The 14,415-nt window shown below is 41.0% G+C and overlaps 1 protein-coding gene across 20 annotated transcripts in view; it reads right to left on the reverse strand.

The window, feature by feature from the left end:
• LOC141760990 (receptor-type tyrosine-protein phosphatase delta) overlaps positions 1-10,309 on the reverse strand; it is a 400,655-nt gene extending 390,346 nt beyond the window's left edge. For 19 of the 20 annotated variants that reach the window (XM_074624152.1, XM_074624149.1, XM_074624146.1 and 16 more), the window contains exons 1-3: positions 10,154-10,309; positions 9,866-9,983; positions 9,695-9,730 (exon numbers count right to left, since the gene is read on the reverse strand). The gene's annotated coding sequence lies outside the window, so the exon portion shown is untranslated. The remainder of the gene's footprint in view (positions 1-9,694; positions 9,731-9,865; positions 9,984-10,153) is intronic. The other variant, XM_074624159.1, reaches the window with a different exon arrangement.
• Positions 10,310-14,415: the final 4,106 nt, after the last annotated feature.

A 14,415-nucleotide genomic window follows, 5' to 3' on the forward strand; every position in this document is an offset into this window, starting at 1 on the left:
ACCGAAAATGCTGATGATTGTATCATCAAGAAAAGACAACACTTCAGCTTCTACCTGTTTTGACATTTTAAGAACCGCTGGGGTGTCAGGGCTGAGTGAATTTCCGTGGCAGCCCGCCTAAAAAAAAAGTTGACAAGCCAGACAGAAGAAAGGATAGATTTTGACAGATCCCAGCCTTCTTTCATTGGAACATATGAAGGGGAAAACAAAGGGTGGAAGAGGAGGATGAGGGAATGGGGTGGCTTCAAAGTGGGCGACGGTGCTGCTGAGCCAACAAATGGTGCGAAAACACACATCAACTTGCGTGGATACACGTGAGACCCGGTATCACAAGCCACGACACATAACCAGGCTGAACAGAAGGAGGGTGTTTGTGTTTGTGAAGGGAGGATGAAGCAGCGGGGGTATAGCATGAAGAGATGCATCCCCCCTTTTTTTGGCAAGGCGGTACTCCTTGGTACCGTTTGTTTGTCATCTTAAACTGGCAGAGAGCTCAGGAAGCCAGGGTCTTACATAAACCCTACCCAGTATGGCTGTGTGCTGGGGAACTGATCCCTCCCAAAACCCTCATTGTTATTCTCTCATGATGCCGAGGGATCTGCCGAGCACCCACAGCCAAACCTACAGCAGGGCTGAGTGGGAGGTGGGGAGTGCTGTGTTTACATGTGTGCTCTGTCGGGGGATTGAACGAACTGCACACAGGATTATAGATGGAACACAACTTCATAAGCTTGTGCTGTTAAAATGCTCCTTACTTTATCTGCGCATTTTTTATTTATTTATTTTTTTTATTACTAGGGCTGTCAAAGTTAAGGTGATAATAAGGCGTTTACGCAAATTCCTTTAAATGCCATTAATTTATTTAATGCATTATGGAAACTTGCGATTTTTAGGTTGTAGTGGGCTCTATTTTAAAGCAAGAGTAAAATCATACGGTACCAACCATGTCATACTAGCTTGTCGGGAAGAAGGTTAAGTAATGGTATGAATTTGGCTACATTTCAGCGAGGACAAACTGGCATGACCATTTTCAAAGGGGTCCCTTGACCTCTGACCTCAATATTTGTGAATAAAAATGGGTTCTATGGGTACCCACGACATGCCTACTTCATGATAATCACATGCAGTTTGGGGCAAGTCATAGTCAAGTCAGCACACTGACACACTGACAGCTGTTGTTGTCTGTTGGGCTGCAGTTTACGATGTTATGATTTTAATTATATTCTTTATGCTAAATGCAGTACCTGTTGGGGTTTCTGGACAATATGTATCAGTGTCATCCATAGCAGATTTATTCATAAATAGCTGTACAGACAAAAAAAAGTTCTGGATTCCTGTTCATTAATCCTCCCAGGTCTGTTATACTGCACACTTTATGCGATCGTAACCATTTAAAAGACTCCACGAGACAGGCCTTTGTCAAATTGAATTTCCACCCTGTAGAATAACTCACCACACAAACTGCTAGATATTCATCAAGGGAAAGAGGGAGGATTTCGAAATGTACAATATAATAGACTGTAGCACACTTTCAGGGGTGTCCACTTTCCCCTATGTGTAGAGATTACAGGCTATCTCCCCGGCCCTAGAGCCGATGAGCCTGTCAGGGGTTTGATTTAAATGTCCGAGGTAGGGCTTGATCTAAAAGTGTCCTCTTTCAGCCTGATCAAAGACGATGAGGCCTTTGGGCCCTGTGAAATCCACGCTATGCACTCTCAACCTCAGTATTTACAGCACAGAGCTCAGCTCCATTCAATGAAAAATGCATAAAGCACCAATTGCTTTATCTGTTTCGACCATCTCTGCCACTTATGCAAAATAATTTTCCTTGTGATCTTCGGGAAATCCACGTATAGATTTAAATGTCTATCCAGTCAAGTTTGGAAGCAGGATTTACTGCGTATATATTTTAAATTACAGCGAGACTGTGATTTAGCTGGCTGTAAAATACTATTAATAAATGATATGCTGTGGATACTAGCCTCTCTGATCCTACCACAATAGTTGGTCTATTTCATATTCAATGTGAAGAATTGTTTATTAATCTTGAGGGATTTTAGAGCTTTTTCTTCTATAAAGCCAAATAAAGAGTTTTCTGAAACTAAACCCTGTTTAAATACAACTTTTAAAACTGTGTAATACCCTCACGGTCCAACTTGTTTGCTCTTTTCTTTTCAGCAAAACAAAACTCTGGCGCCCATTATGGTGTGGAAAAGAAACGCTGTTGAGAGTGACCTCCAAGTGACTGCTGGAATGGCTCTAAGGTATGAATATAAACATAATAGTGTGAATCTAAAAGCTGCTGCATCCGCAGGTAAAACTAAGCTAAGGCTTCATCAAAAATATTCTTGTAAGGGAGATTTTTGCCAGCCTTCCTTTTTTTTCTCATTACTGACCTGAAGGACAGTAAGAGAGACAGCTTTGCATCACTGTTAAGAGAAAAGAGATGGGAAAGTGTCTGGAATTATAAGCATGCTTGAGATGAAGAAAGCGAATGAATGTTATCTTGAGGTCAGAGGCGGCGGATCTGACAAAGCATACAACAAACTGCCATTCGAGTTCACTTTCCTCTTCTGCTACTTTGTTTTTTCTTCCCCAACCGCTTTGATTTCGCTCTACCCTTTCCCATGGTGGAAGTCCCTTGGATAGCAACCGAGTAGGTCTAATTGATTTCTCTTGTTCATGTCGGTTAGAGGCAGCAGCATCGAACTGTGCAGAGTACCCTGGCTCCAGCTCACCTGCATTATTCCTTTCTGTTTTTGTCTTTGCCTCCGTGTCCCAGTAGACTAGAATGCCAACACTCAACATACCAGTGCCCTCTTAAATCTTTCAGGGTAGCCAGATAGCTGAGGAACACCACAGCAAAAGCATGTCAAGAAAAATCCACACCATGGTGCAGTACATGTGGCTTACAAAAAGGTCAGGTTGTAAGATCACCGTTGGCATTTGCTCTTTAGGAACAAGTCATTATCTAAGCTAGCACCTATCACATCAAAGGAACTACCAGTAAGCTACCCAGGCAGCAACCTCTGGTTCTGAAAAGTGAAGCCAATGCAGAAGTATACTTAAGACATGCATTATTTCTAATAGCCAGCAGGGGGTGACTCCTTTGGTTGCAAAATGAAGTCTGATTGTATAGAAGTCTATGAGAAAATGAGCCTACTTCTCACTTGATGTATTACCTCAGTAAACATTGTAAGCATGCGTTTATGGTCTCAATCACTTTTTCAATACAGCATGATGTTCATTTAGTAAATTATGGTTCCATTTAGAGTAAAATAGACCATAAAGCAGGGTATGCTGTAGGGCATGGCTACCTTGTGATTGACAGGTCGCTACCACGGCATTGTCCAGTCTGTGTTGTCTGTGTTTTCGTCTTAGAACTTTAACCCTTTCACAGTGTGTTTTTGTTAATTGTAACATTTTGGTCGTCTAAAAATGTCATACTCGGCGTTCGGTTGTACTTAGCTCCACCCACTTGTGTCACTTCTGGTTGCAAAAAGCCAAGATGTCGACGACCGAAAACCAAGATGGTGTTGACCAAAAACCAAGATGGGGACAGCCAAAATGCCGAACTCAAGGCTTCAAAACAGTAGTCCATAAACCAATGGATGACATCGCGTGACTTTGTCTACTTCTTACAGTCTATGGTGTTACCATGCAATGGGAGGATAGAGGATAGAAGATATCATGAGTGCCTGTACAGCCTACTGCAGTCTCATGTAACAGAACTGCACTTTTGTAGCTAATGAATATTTATATTTGCTTGAGTGTGTCACTAAGCTTTATAAAAAATGTAAAGCTTTAGTTAATGTTGCTGCTGCAGTGGAATGTATCCTACTGTGCAGATGTTCATGATATTGTGTCCAGCCCAGTGTACATATAGCTATTAGTTCAGGCAGGGATTCTGACTCGGGGCAGCACCTTCATAACATTCTCCTCTTGTCTTTGTCTTTTGTCTGTATCCATCAGTTTTGTGAGTTCCTGTCATGTTAGAGCAGAGAGAAAGCAACATTGCCTTTTGTGGGGTTTTTTCTCCAAGTGCAACTGCACAATACGGATGCAGGTTTTCTTTAGGCAATAATAACAATACAGTAAGTGAAGCAGAGAAGGGAAACATCCCGCACAGCCTTCGCCGCTGAGATGAATTTCAAATCATGCATCGCTGAGCCTGGGTTACAACTCCTGCTGCCGTGAGAGTGAAGTTAGGTTAGGAGGGAATAATAGAGTATTATAGAGCACAGACATACTTTTGGGTCACTTTGTAATGGCTTCAAGGTACAGACAGCCAAATAAAAGCTAATGAAATCAACAATATCTCACTGATACAACTTCAACAACGACCATCCATGCTAATGTACAATACATCCAGCAAGGCTACTGCACAATAGACCAACATCCTGTTATTCATTCAAATGTCATAGCGACATATTTAAATATTACAGGATTTCATTTGAATAGGTCAAATATTATTGCATTGGCCCAGCAGTATTACTTTGAATACTGCACAGAGTTAGAAACCGACGGCAATTTAAACCACACAATTGCCAATCATGAAATATTGTGACACTTGCTTATGGCTGCATTTCTTTTGTCGCCAGTGGTGCGAGAAGGGCCAGGAAACCTTGTTGACATTTGACGATATGCTCCACATCAAATGATGTGATCAAGCTGACATCATATTTGCTGCCAGACATGTACTCTAGTGTACAGTAATGCAGCTGCTGAAGTCTAGCTCTACCGTAGATGTTATTCATGAGGAAAATTCATAAAGCTCTCTCTCTCTCTCTCTCTCTCTCTCTCTATTTCTCTCTATTTTCATCCTGATATCTAAATATATTTTTGATAGAGTAAACAAATAGGTTTGTTGTAAACTTGTTCATTATATTTTTATGTTCGTAATGATAATTTTGGGGGAGTGGCTTTGGAGGGAGGCCTGAAGGGACGGACTGTCAGTGTTGCCGACTTGGCGACTTTCTCGCTAGATTTAGGGATTTTTGGAGCTAGTGCTGCTTGCTACTTTCTGTGGAGCAACACTGGACTTTGTTTTTTTCGTTTGGATAATTTTAAAATCTAGCTTACTCTTGCTAGTTTTTCAACCTTACCGACCCTAGCTTTAAAGCAAAACTATATAACTTTTGAAAGACAAAATAACAGCTTATTTATCTTACAAATGAAAGCTTATGTTGGCATGTGTTGTTAGTGTGTGATGTTAGCAAACTTTAACTAGTAATCACTGTGTACCAATACTGCGTCAATTCACTGACTTTATTACCCTTTTTCTTCCTGGCCTAAAGTTACACTATATTTTAACATTCACCATAATCCCGTAACTGCGACTTGGGAGTTACAGTTTAGCAAAAATTACGTTGCCTGTGTTTATATGCACAAAATATTCCAGTTTTTGCCCTTATTCTGAAAAAGCCAATATTCCTAATAAGCTGTTTACATGGCTAATGAAAATAAATAGTCCACTAATATCCCCGTTCACATCTAGCTGTTCACACTCCGATTAACGTAACCGGTGGCGAACACAGCCTCCCTTTTTCATTCCTTCAACCACCACCAAAAAACCTGTTGGCATCCAAGTCTTTTATATAATGTCTAAATGTAGGTGTGTTCCTCCTTCCGACGAGAAATGTGGGCTTTTCTTTTTGGCATGCATCTCTGCAAACTGTCGGCTAGTTGGTTTGTGTACAGCGGTCATGTCTAAAAGGTAACTTGCAAATTGCGAAATCTGGCAAAATTTGCAAACACTCTCGCGGGACTCGCTGCCCGACGACCTATCCTAACCTTAACTATTCGAGATCAATGCCGAACCTTAACCATCTTGCGAGAGTTTCCCAATTCATGGGTTTTAACGCACAGAGCTGGCCGTCAACAGACAAGAGGCCGTGGGACTGGGTGTGTTGCAATTTGCCATTAAAAAAACCCAATTGAGACGCATATTCCGAATGTGCTGTATACATGTCCAAAGAATGCTCCTAAAACCCGAATAATATCGGCATATCTCACATGTCTTAATCAGAAAATGCTCCATTCGGAATAAGGCCTAATTCAGAATATCAAAATGGAATATGCTGTTTAAATAACCCATCTCAAATTTGGAATATTATCATATTTGGAATAATAGTGCATGTATACACTGTCTCGCTTTAAGTTGCTACATAAAAAACTAAAAAATGTATACTTATTACTACGTCAACTTGCATATATTTATTAAGGCTTACTGTTGATTCACCTCTAACCCGGAAAAAGACTTAGTGGTGTCGATACTCAGCTATCAGGTGACTAAAAGTACATATCTGCTGTGTCACATGCTTGTCTACTGCAGTGACTATATCCTGAACATCTGTGTCTTAATTACATAACATGAGCAGCCTGCGATGGTTCACCTTCCGACTGTATCACATACATCAGGCTTAATAGCGCCGATGTCTCCTGCAGAAGGCAAAAGTTGTTGTTAAACAACTTAATGAGAGTCTGATTCATGACCGGAGCCATGTGTGCCTGATAAATAAACAGCACAGGTGAGAGGGTTTCATCTCACGCGGCATTTTCTAATCAACAGCGAAGAAAAATACATTCTAATTTTTAAGATTGTGTTTCCGTGCGTGTGGGTATGGCTGTGAATTCAGTTAATAATGTATCGCTTGCTGTATATAGTATTTGCATGACAAGGCTGGTGAGTTGCATATGTGCGTCCACCAAATTAAACATTTAATTTCTGCATTGAAATATCATGAAGGAAGCACAAAAGGAAGATAATACACACCTGTGCTATTGACATGTGACTGGCAACACCTACTATTACGCAACATGCATGTTTAGGCAGCTTTCTGAGGAGTGCTATGTATTGCCATTCCACTCTCTTAGAAGCAGAATAGCATGGTATCCTGTGCCATGCTTGGCTGCATGGGATGAGAAACTTTGGCAACTAATGCATCAGCTAGCACAAAAAAAATGACGCCCGCCTCATCCAAGAGCATTAAGATGTGGATAAATAAATAAAACATTGCCACCATGAGCGGAGAGGCAATGTGACAGCGGGATATTTTCTTTTTATTCAGCTTTCATGTTGGCAGGCGCAGACATTTTATTTTGGGATGAATCAAAATTTCCTGAAAACGCCTGCATCAGGTGTATCTAATTATCTGACAGCGCATCCTCATTATAAAACGGTCCCTGGGAGTCAGCTATGTGGCTTGCCAAGCCTTGGACCGCAATCAAGGTGTACCTCACAGTAAAAACACAGGGATAATACAGCCACTGCTCTTACACAGGTGTATCGCTAGGAATTGGTGAATATTTGCTCTCTTCTCATACTGTATTCCTAATAAATCATTATATAGTGACTGCAGTTTCAACAAGGATAACGTGTATGCATTGTGCAACATCCGGAGAACATGTATCTATACGGTAAGAGAGGAATGTGCAATGCAAAAGAAAGAAAAAGCAGCTATAAATTCATTAGCAGCTGTTATGACAGCCCCTTGCCATCTCAGCCATGCCCCGATTATGTCACCTGGATGAAGTTTATAAACCATAATTACAGCTTACTCCTGTTTCTCTCCAGGGAGGTGCAGCAAGCAGAGGAAAAAGTGGGTGTGTTGTCAACACAGCAGCCACTAGAGCAACCGCTGTTAAAGCATAATTAATGGGAGAAAAAGATTTTCAGAAATGCGGCTATCTAGCTGGCGGGTCACTGTGGAGGAGTGTGTGCACCCCCCTCCCGCATACTACTTCTAGCTGTTGCTCAAATCCCATCCAGCGGTGATTGATGCGGGCCGGGCGAGTCGTTTTGGGAGCATCACTCAAAGGGAAGACAAAGGAAAATTGCACAAATGTTGCCAGTTTGTAAAAATGGGTGCGCTGTTGGGTAAAAAAAAAAAGATGGCAGGGGACGTTCTTACCTGGGACTAATCCTTGAAAGCTTTGCAAGAAATCCACTGCCTGACAGGAAACGATTCGAATCCACTGCTGTGCTCAAAAGTGTCTTTACACACAGGGATAACTACCCTAAAGGACTGCTGTATTTCAACATGTTGTCATGTTGCAATTTGTTGCACAAGCAATAGTACTTTCAAAAAAAAAAAGAAAAAGGAGGAGGATGTTTATTTGTCTCCTGCTGGTGTTCCTGCTGGACTTGTTTATTTTCACATCGGTGCTGGCAGTATTATATTTATGTATTCGTTGTGTATCATAGGTACACAATCAGATTTTCTATGAAGCACTATGGGGTTTCTATATCCCATAGTGCCTTGCAATTTAAGAAAGAAACACACAATCATAGATAGATAGATAGACAGATAGATAGATAGATATAGATAGATAGATAGATAAAGGTAGGTAGGAAGTCATGCCTAATAAGCTCAGCATCAGCAAATCTAACCCCAAGGCGACATTAGTGAAGCAATGCTAAATCCATAATCACAGCACAACACAACTTCATATTGACCCACAATGATTATTATCATAAAAACTAGCTCCAGTGTACTACTGAGCTATGTGAGGGTGTTCCTGGGTGTTAATTTGCCCTCATGTCATAGTTTCCTGTCCTTGCGTGCTTCCCATTTAGTTCCTGAAATGCAACAGCAGCCTATCTCTTGCACTGCCTCCTGACTGGCAGACCGTAATGCTATTACCTCTCCTCGATGGCCATGCTCACTTAGCCTTCTGTCACTCTCCTCCAGCCAGGGATGAGACACATCTCCCCGGCTGCATGGAGCTGTCCTTGCCCTCATTTGCAGTTGCATCCTCCTCGACTCGGCTTGCCACAAAATGCCGAGGCACACACAAAACTTTTCAGTTCATTATCTAGAGGCTTTTCTTTCTCCCCTCTCTCGGGTTTGCAAATCAGTGGGTAATTGGCTATATATGAATCACTTGTCAGTTTAGTAGTCTGACAAACACTCTTTAACACCAGATGAAGGGGGTTGTGTTTTGGTAACTTCCAAATATAGCATGTGGCAGTGATGGAGATGGAGAAGAGGGGAGGGAAAAAAAACATGGTCCTCTGCTGACACTCTACTGCGCATGAGCAGCTGTCAATCACCAGTGAAATCTGACATCAAAAGCCTGTCAGATAACAGCAGCAAAACGGGTAAACCGAGTGAGTCACAGCCCACCCACCGTCTCCATCACCTGAGTCAGGAGCACTTGGGCACGCACGCTCACGCACGCACGCACGCGCACATTCGTTTCAAAGACATTCAAATCTCCAGGACCAAAACATTTTACGCAAACTTTCCTCAGCAACGTCCCACAAACTATAACGCACAGAATATCCTCAGAAACGGTTGCTTAGTGCTTGTGCATCCTTCTCTATATTGTGCATCCTTCTCTATATGTATCTGAAAGGTAGAGGAGGGCAGAGCACCGTTTTGGGTGAAGCAAACATGGCTGTGTTGGAAAATGATGACGATAAAAACAAAATGTGTAAATATCTCTCGCCACCATCTGGAGCTTAACGGTGAGCAGCAGACCTGCGCGCCACATTATCCATAACGCAGCTTCACAGATATGCAAAAAGCTGCGCTCCTGCAGGCTCCTACTCACTCACCATCAGAGGCACGACACATAACTTGGAGCAGAAACACCAAAAAAAAAACGACACTTAATTCCAACACATAAAGAAAAAAAAAACACGAAGAGCAGCTTTAAAAAGATGCAGAAAAAAGTCTATACTACTTACTATATACCCAGGCGGTAGAATGCAAAGCCCCGGTAACTGGAATTAAAAATAGAAGAATGGCAAAAATGAAGGATTGATTTTTTTCCATTTCAAATCAACTCTAAATAGCTGCATGCATTCTAAATCGTGAAGCTTTTTTTTTTTATTATTATAGCAAAAACGTCCACTCACCGGAGCTGTCCGCGTAAATTCCTTAGGAAATTCCAGAGGAGTCCCTTCTTCTTTCTTCTCTCAAAGTCAGAAAACAGCAATGCTTTTTCTTATTCCAAAAACAGGCCCGCGGTTCAAACTGAAAGAGAGAAGAGACCAAAACAGCCACAACAAATTCCATTAGAACCGGGAGTCCCCCCATCCATCCCTCACCACCACCACCACCCAAAAAGTGTTGACATAACATCTGTGAAGAGCAGCAAACAAAAAACTCGTAATAAATTGTCGGAATGGACAGATGGTATATACCTGCTCTCTTTATCACTGTCGACAAAAGACAATGAGAGCGGCAATAAGACGGGCAGAAAACTGAGAGAGAGAGCTGAGAGCTTTTCTTAGGAAACGCAGCCCCAGCGTGCTGTCAGATTATACCAGCGCACACACACACTCACACACACACACACACACTCTCAGTCAGTGCTCCCGGCGACGGCTGGAGAGAGAGGAGAGGGAGGGAGGGATGGAGAGGAAGAGACCGACCGGTGGATGGCAGGATGCTGCGCTCAGAGCTGCACTTCACTGGCCAGCCGCTTGATGGCCAGCTAGAGGGGCAGCTCACACTGGGACAGCACATCTCCCACCATGCCCAATTTAACAGCCGGATTAAAGAGGGGCTGCAGGCAGACATCTCCATTAGAATCTCTTAAAACAATTTGAATATTAGTGTTTAAAAATATCATCTGTATTATTATTATTATGTATTACTGTCTGTACCTGGCAGCTTGCACATTGGTGATTCTGAATGGCAGCTCACATATAGCCCCTACAGCCTAGATCATAAAGTGGTGGAATGTAACTAATTACATTCACTCAATACTCTACTTTAGGGCTTATATCATTTCTATTGCGATATAGACTAAGCCTATATTTATTTATTTTTTTCTCTATAATTTCTTCTTCCAATGTTCATTATGCACTCAAGTTCTTTAAAAAAATTAAATTTAATAAAACATACTGTGTGTTTAATTCACACTGGAAATACAATTTAGAAAATAAGTAAAACAAAAATAGGCTTTACCATGTGGTCATTTCATATAGACTATTTATGTATTTATTGAATTACGAGAAAAACATGCTATATTGTGATGTATGTCGTTATCAAGATATGAAATTATCTATTCAGGTTCTTCCAACTTTACATGAGTATTTTCAAAAAATACATTGCTTCTCTGAATTGTAGTGAAGTCGAAATATGATGTAGCATCACTTTATATGTAACCTTGCACATTGGTGACTCTGCATAATAATAATAATAATAATAATCTTTATTTGTATAGCACCTTTCTAAACATAGTTTCAAAGTGCTTGCACAGATACAATGAAATATTGACAAAATAAAAAACAACAATAGAAGAACAAAACATAAAAGACTAAAAAATAATGAGAAAACTAAAAACCCGTAACCAGTGGTGTCAAAACAATAAGTTACTACACATAAGCCATAAGAGGACAATATAAGGTGTGGGGGAAAAGGTGCACCAAGCTGTTTCCTTACACAGTTAAAAAAGCCTTTTTATAAAAATGGGTTTTTAAAAGAGATTTCAAATTGGTAGTAGAGCTAGCGAATGGCATCTCACATATAGCCCCTACAGCCTAAATCATACAGCGGTGGAATGTAACTGATTACATTTACTCAAGTACTCTACCTTAGGGCTTGGCAATATGATATATCATTTCTATTGTGATATAGGCTAGGCCTATATTTATAAATTTTTTATCTCTGTATTTTCTTCTTCCAATGTTCATTATGCACTCAAGTTCTTTAAAAAATTAAATTAAATTAAATAAATACTCAATACTTTACATTTGTCAAGTATTTAATTCACACTGGAAATAAAATTTAAAAAATAAATAAAACAAAAATTGCTTTACCATTTGGTCATTTCATATAGACTATTTATGTATTTATTGAATTACGAGAAAACATGCTATATTGTGATGCATATCGTTATCAAGATATGAAATTACCTATTCAGGTACCTCCAACTTTACATGAGTATTTCCAAAAAATACAACGTTTCTCTGAATTGTAGTGAAGTCGAAATATGATGTAGCATCATTTTTTATGTTGACTTCACTACAATTCAGAGGGAAACGTATTTTTTACTCACCTCTTTTATTACGCAATAGCATATCAAATGGTTAAAATTAGCTCTAGATTGACCAAAAACAACCGTAAAATGCTACTTACACATTAATGCATCATTAATAATACTAATCTAATAATATAATTTATAGTGTAGTATTTTTTCTGAATTATGAGTACTTTTACTTTTGATATCTTAAGTGCATTTTGCTCATAGTTAAAGGGACTGTTTGTAAGAATCAGAAATTGCTTGTTAATAGCGACACCTGTGGCCGAAAGTCAGCGTCCTGTTGCTTGGGCTCGCGCTTGCTCGCTCTACATAGACATGAACGAGCATCGCTCAAAACAGTGAGGCGACACACGTCAGCTAAAACCACAATATCACTCTATATTTCACCTGCTTGGCAGTAATGTTAGCTGACCAGACGAAGATCTCTCAATGAATCAATGCTGATCCTAGTGTTGGCTTTTCCTGCTTCAGCCTCCCGACCGCAGCCGGAGGGAACAGGGGAGATAACGTTTCTCGTTGCGGAGCCCCGTCACTTCACAAGACACGGAAAACCTCTGTTGGTCTGGAGGAGCTGCAGCATTTATTTCTGCACAAACGTCCACTGTACATTCACTAGATATTCTCGGAGCTACTAACTCTTCTGCAGTGTGTAGTGTGCGCGCATGCACGTGAGGTGGTGCGAGAACGAGCGCGGTGTGTTATTAAAGGCAAGCAGGCAGGCAGAGGAGCAGAGTACAGCAGATTTTTTATTTTGCATGACGGGCTTCACTAGATATAACTTTGCGGTTTTGTTGCTTCTGTGTAGTTTGTGTTGGAGTCTGAGTCTGAACAGCGTAGCCACGCGCGAGCGCGCATGGAACACTGACCCGGATTGATTTATACGTGTAAGAAGTTACAGCCCCTTTAACGCTGTCATGATTTTATTACAGGATTATCATAGCCAAAAAGCTGGAATTCCAGAAAAGGAATATTGCAGTTTATACTCCAACAGGTCAAAACTGGTTTCCTGGAATAAAAAATACAAGCACAGTGTTTCTGCACATTCTTGTCTGTATTCAATTAACTATTCCCCGCGGTCACACTATATGTTTGTATACTAGTTTGTGTCAGTTACAGTATGAGCTGAGGTCAGTGCTGTGGGAGCTCTGGGAGCATATGGACAGCCAGCGGAGTTTATGCTGCAGGAGTGGTTTGAGAAGTTTCTAAGGACAGGTTGACACTTTTTTTGCCGTGAAACTGGGTCAGCAACGTAATTCATTGTAACTCGTGTGAATCCAAGCTGAGTACAACTGCTGTCCTCTGCTGAATGAGCAAACTACAAACTTTTTCATAGGCAGTGATTGGTTGATATACTCTAAATACTGGTGTTTGGTTGAGTATTCCTTTCAGCATCCATGCAGTGTTGATGGAGTTAAGAATATTGTAGTCTTTTTGTGTCAAAAATCAAACGCATTAGACTACCTTTAAAGTCATTACAGATATAAAATGAAATACATGTTAGTATTGGACCAGTTTCTTTGAGTGCAGTTGCAGTAGAAACGTGTTGGACTGTTTTTAAACATCCATCACAGAACTGACAGTTACAAATGTCCTCTTTTGTCATATATTAGGAGGCATTTTGAAGGATAAAATGAATCATCATGTTTGTTAACAGATGCATGAAAAATGCTTACCAAGGGATATATTGTTTGAGGTTTTGGGGAACAAGATGTACTTGCAGATGGGATGACAGGTGAGATGAGTTGAAGAGAAGTTGCTGCGCAGAAAAATGTGCAAATTGCAGAATTGTAGACTGGAAAATGTTTAATATTTCAGGCCTTACAAAAGCCTCTCGCGAGACTCCCTGTCTGACCTTAACCACCCGAGGTCAATGCCCAACCATAACCATCTCGCGAGAGTTTCGACTCTTCAACTTGTGGGTTACCTTCTAGACACGGCCGCATCTTTTCCAACACAGAGGACAAACGTTCTTTGATTAGATAATGATTATCAGGTGTGTGTGGTCACCTGGTCCATCTTGTAGCCCACCCGGTCACGAGCAGGGATCACAAGCTGCTGCTGATTGGGCTGATTGGGCTGACAGGGCTGACAGGTGTGCGGTTTTCCAACTATTCCCAGGACGGTGTGTTGGACTCCTGCTGAAAAACATTTTCATCGAAGAAGGAACCGACTGGACTTTGTAAATTCCCCGTCATAAGCGCATTTGACGAAGCTAGGCTAGTCATTGTTTTTTAGCATAATGTAAAGGCTAAATTTCAGTTTTCCTCGATTCCCTAGTTTTCCACGTCAGGACGAGAACGCACCGTCAACCAAAATGACGGTGTCAGCTCCGTGTCCCATGGCAGTTTAATCCGGCCTGGATGTGAATGACTTGGTGGATTCTTCACCCCAGAACTGGCGAGGAGATGTGATTTG

Source organism: Sebastes fasciatus, chromosome 22, assembly GCF_043250625.1.
Source record: "Sebastes fasciatus isolate fSebFas1 chromosome 22, fSebFas1.pri, whole genome shotgun sequence".
NCBI lineage: Eukaryota > Metazoa > Chordata > Actinopteri > Perciformes > Sebastidae > Sebastes > Sebastes fasciatus.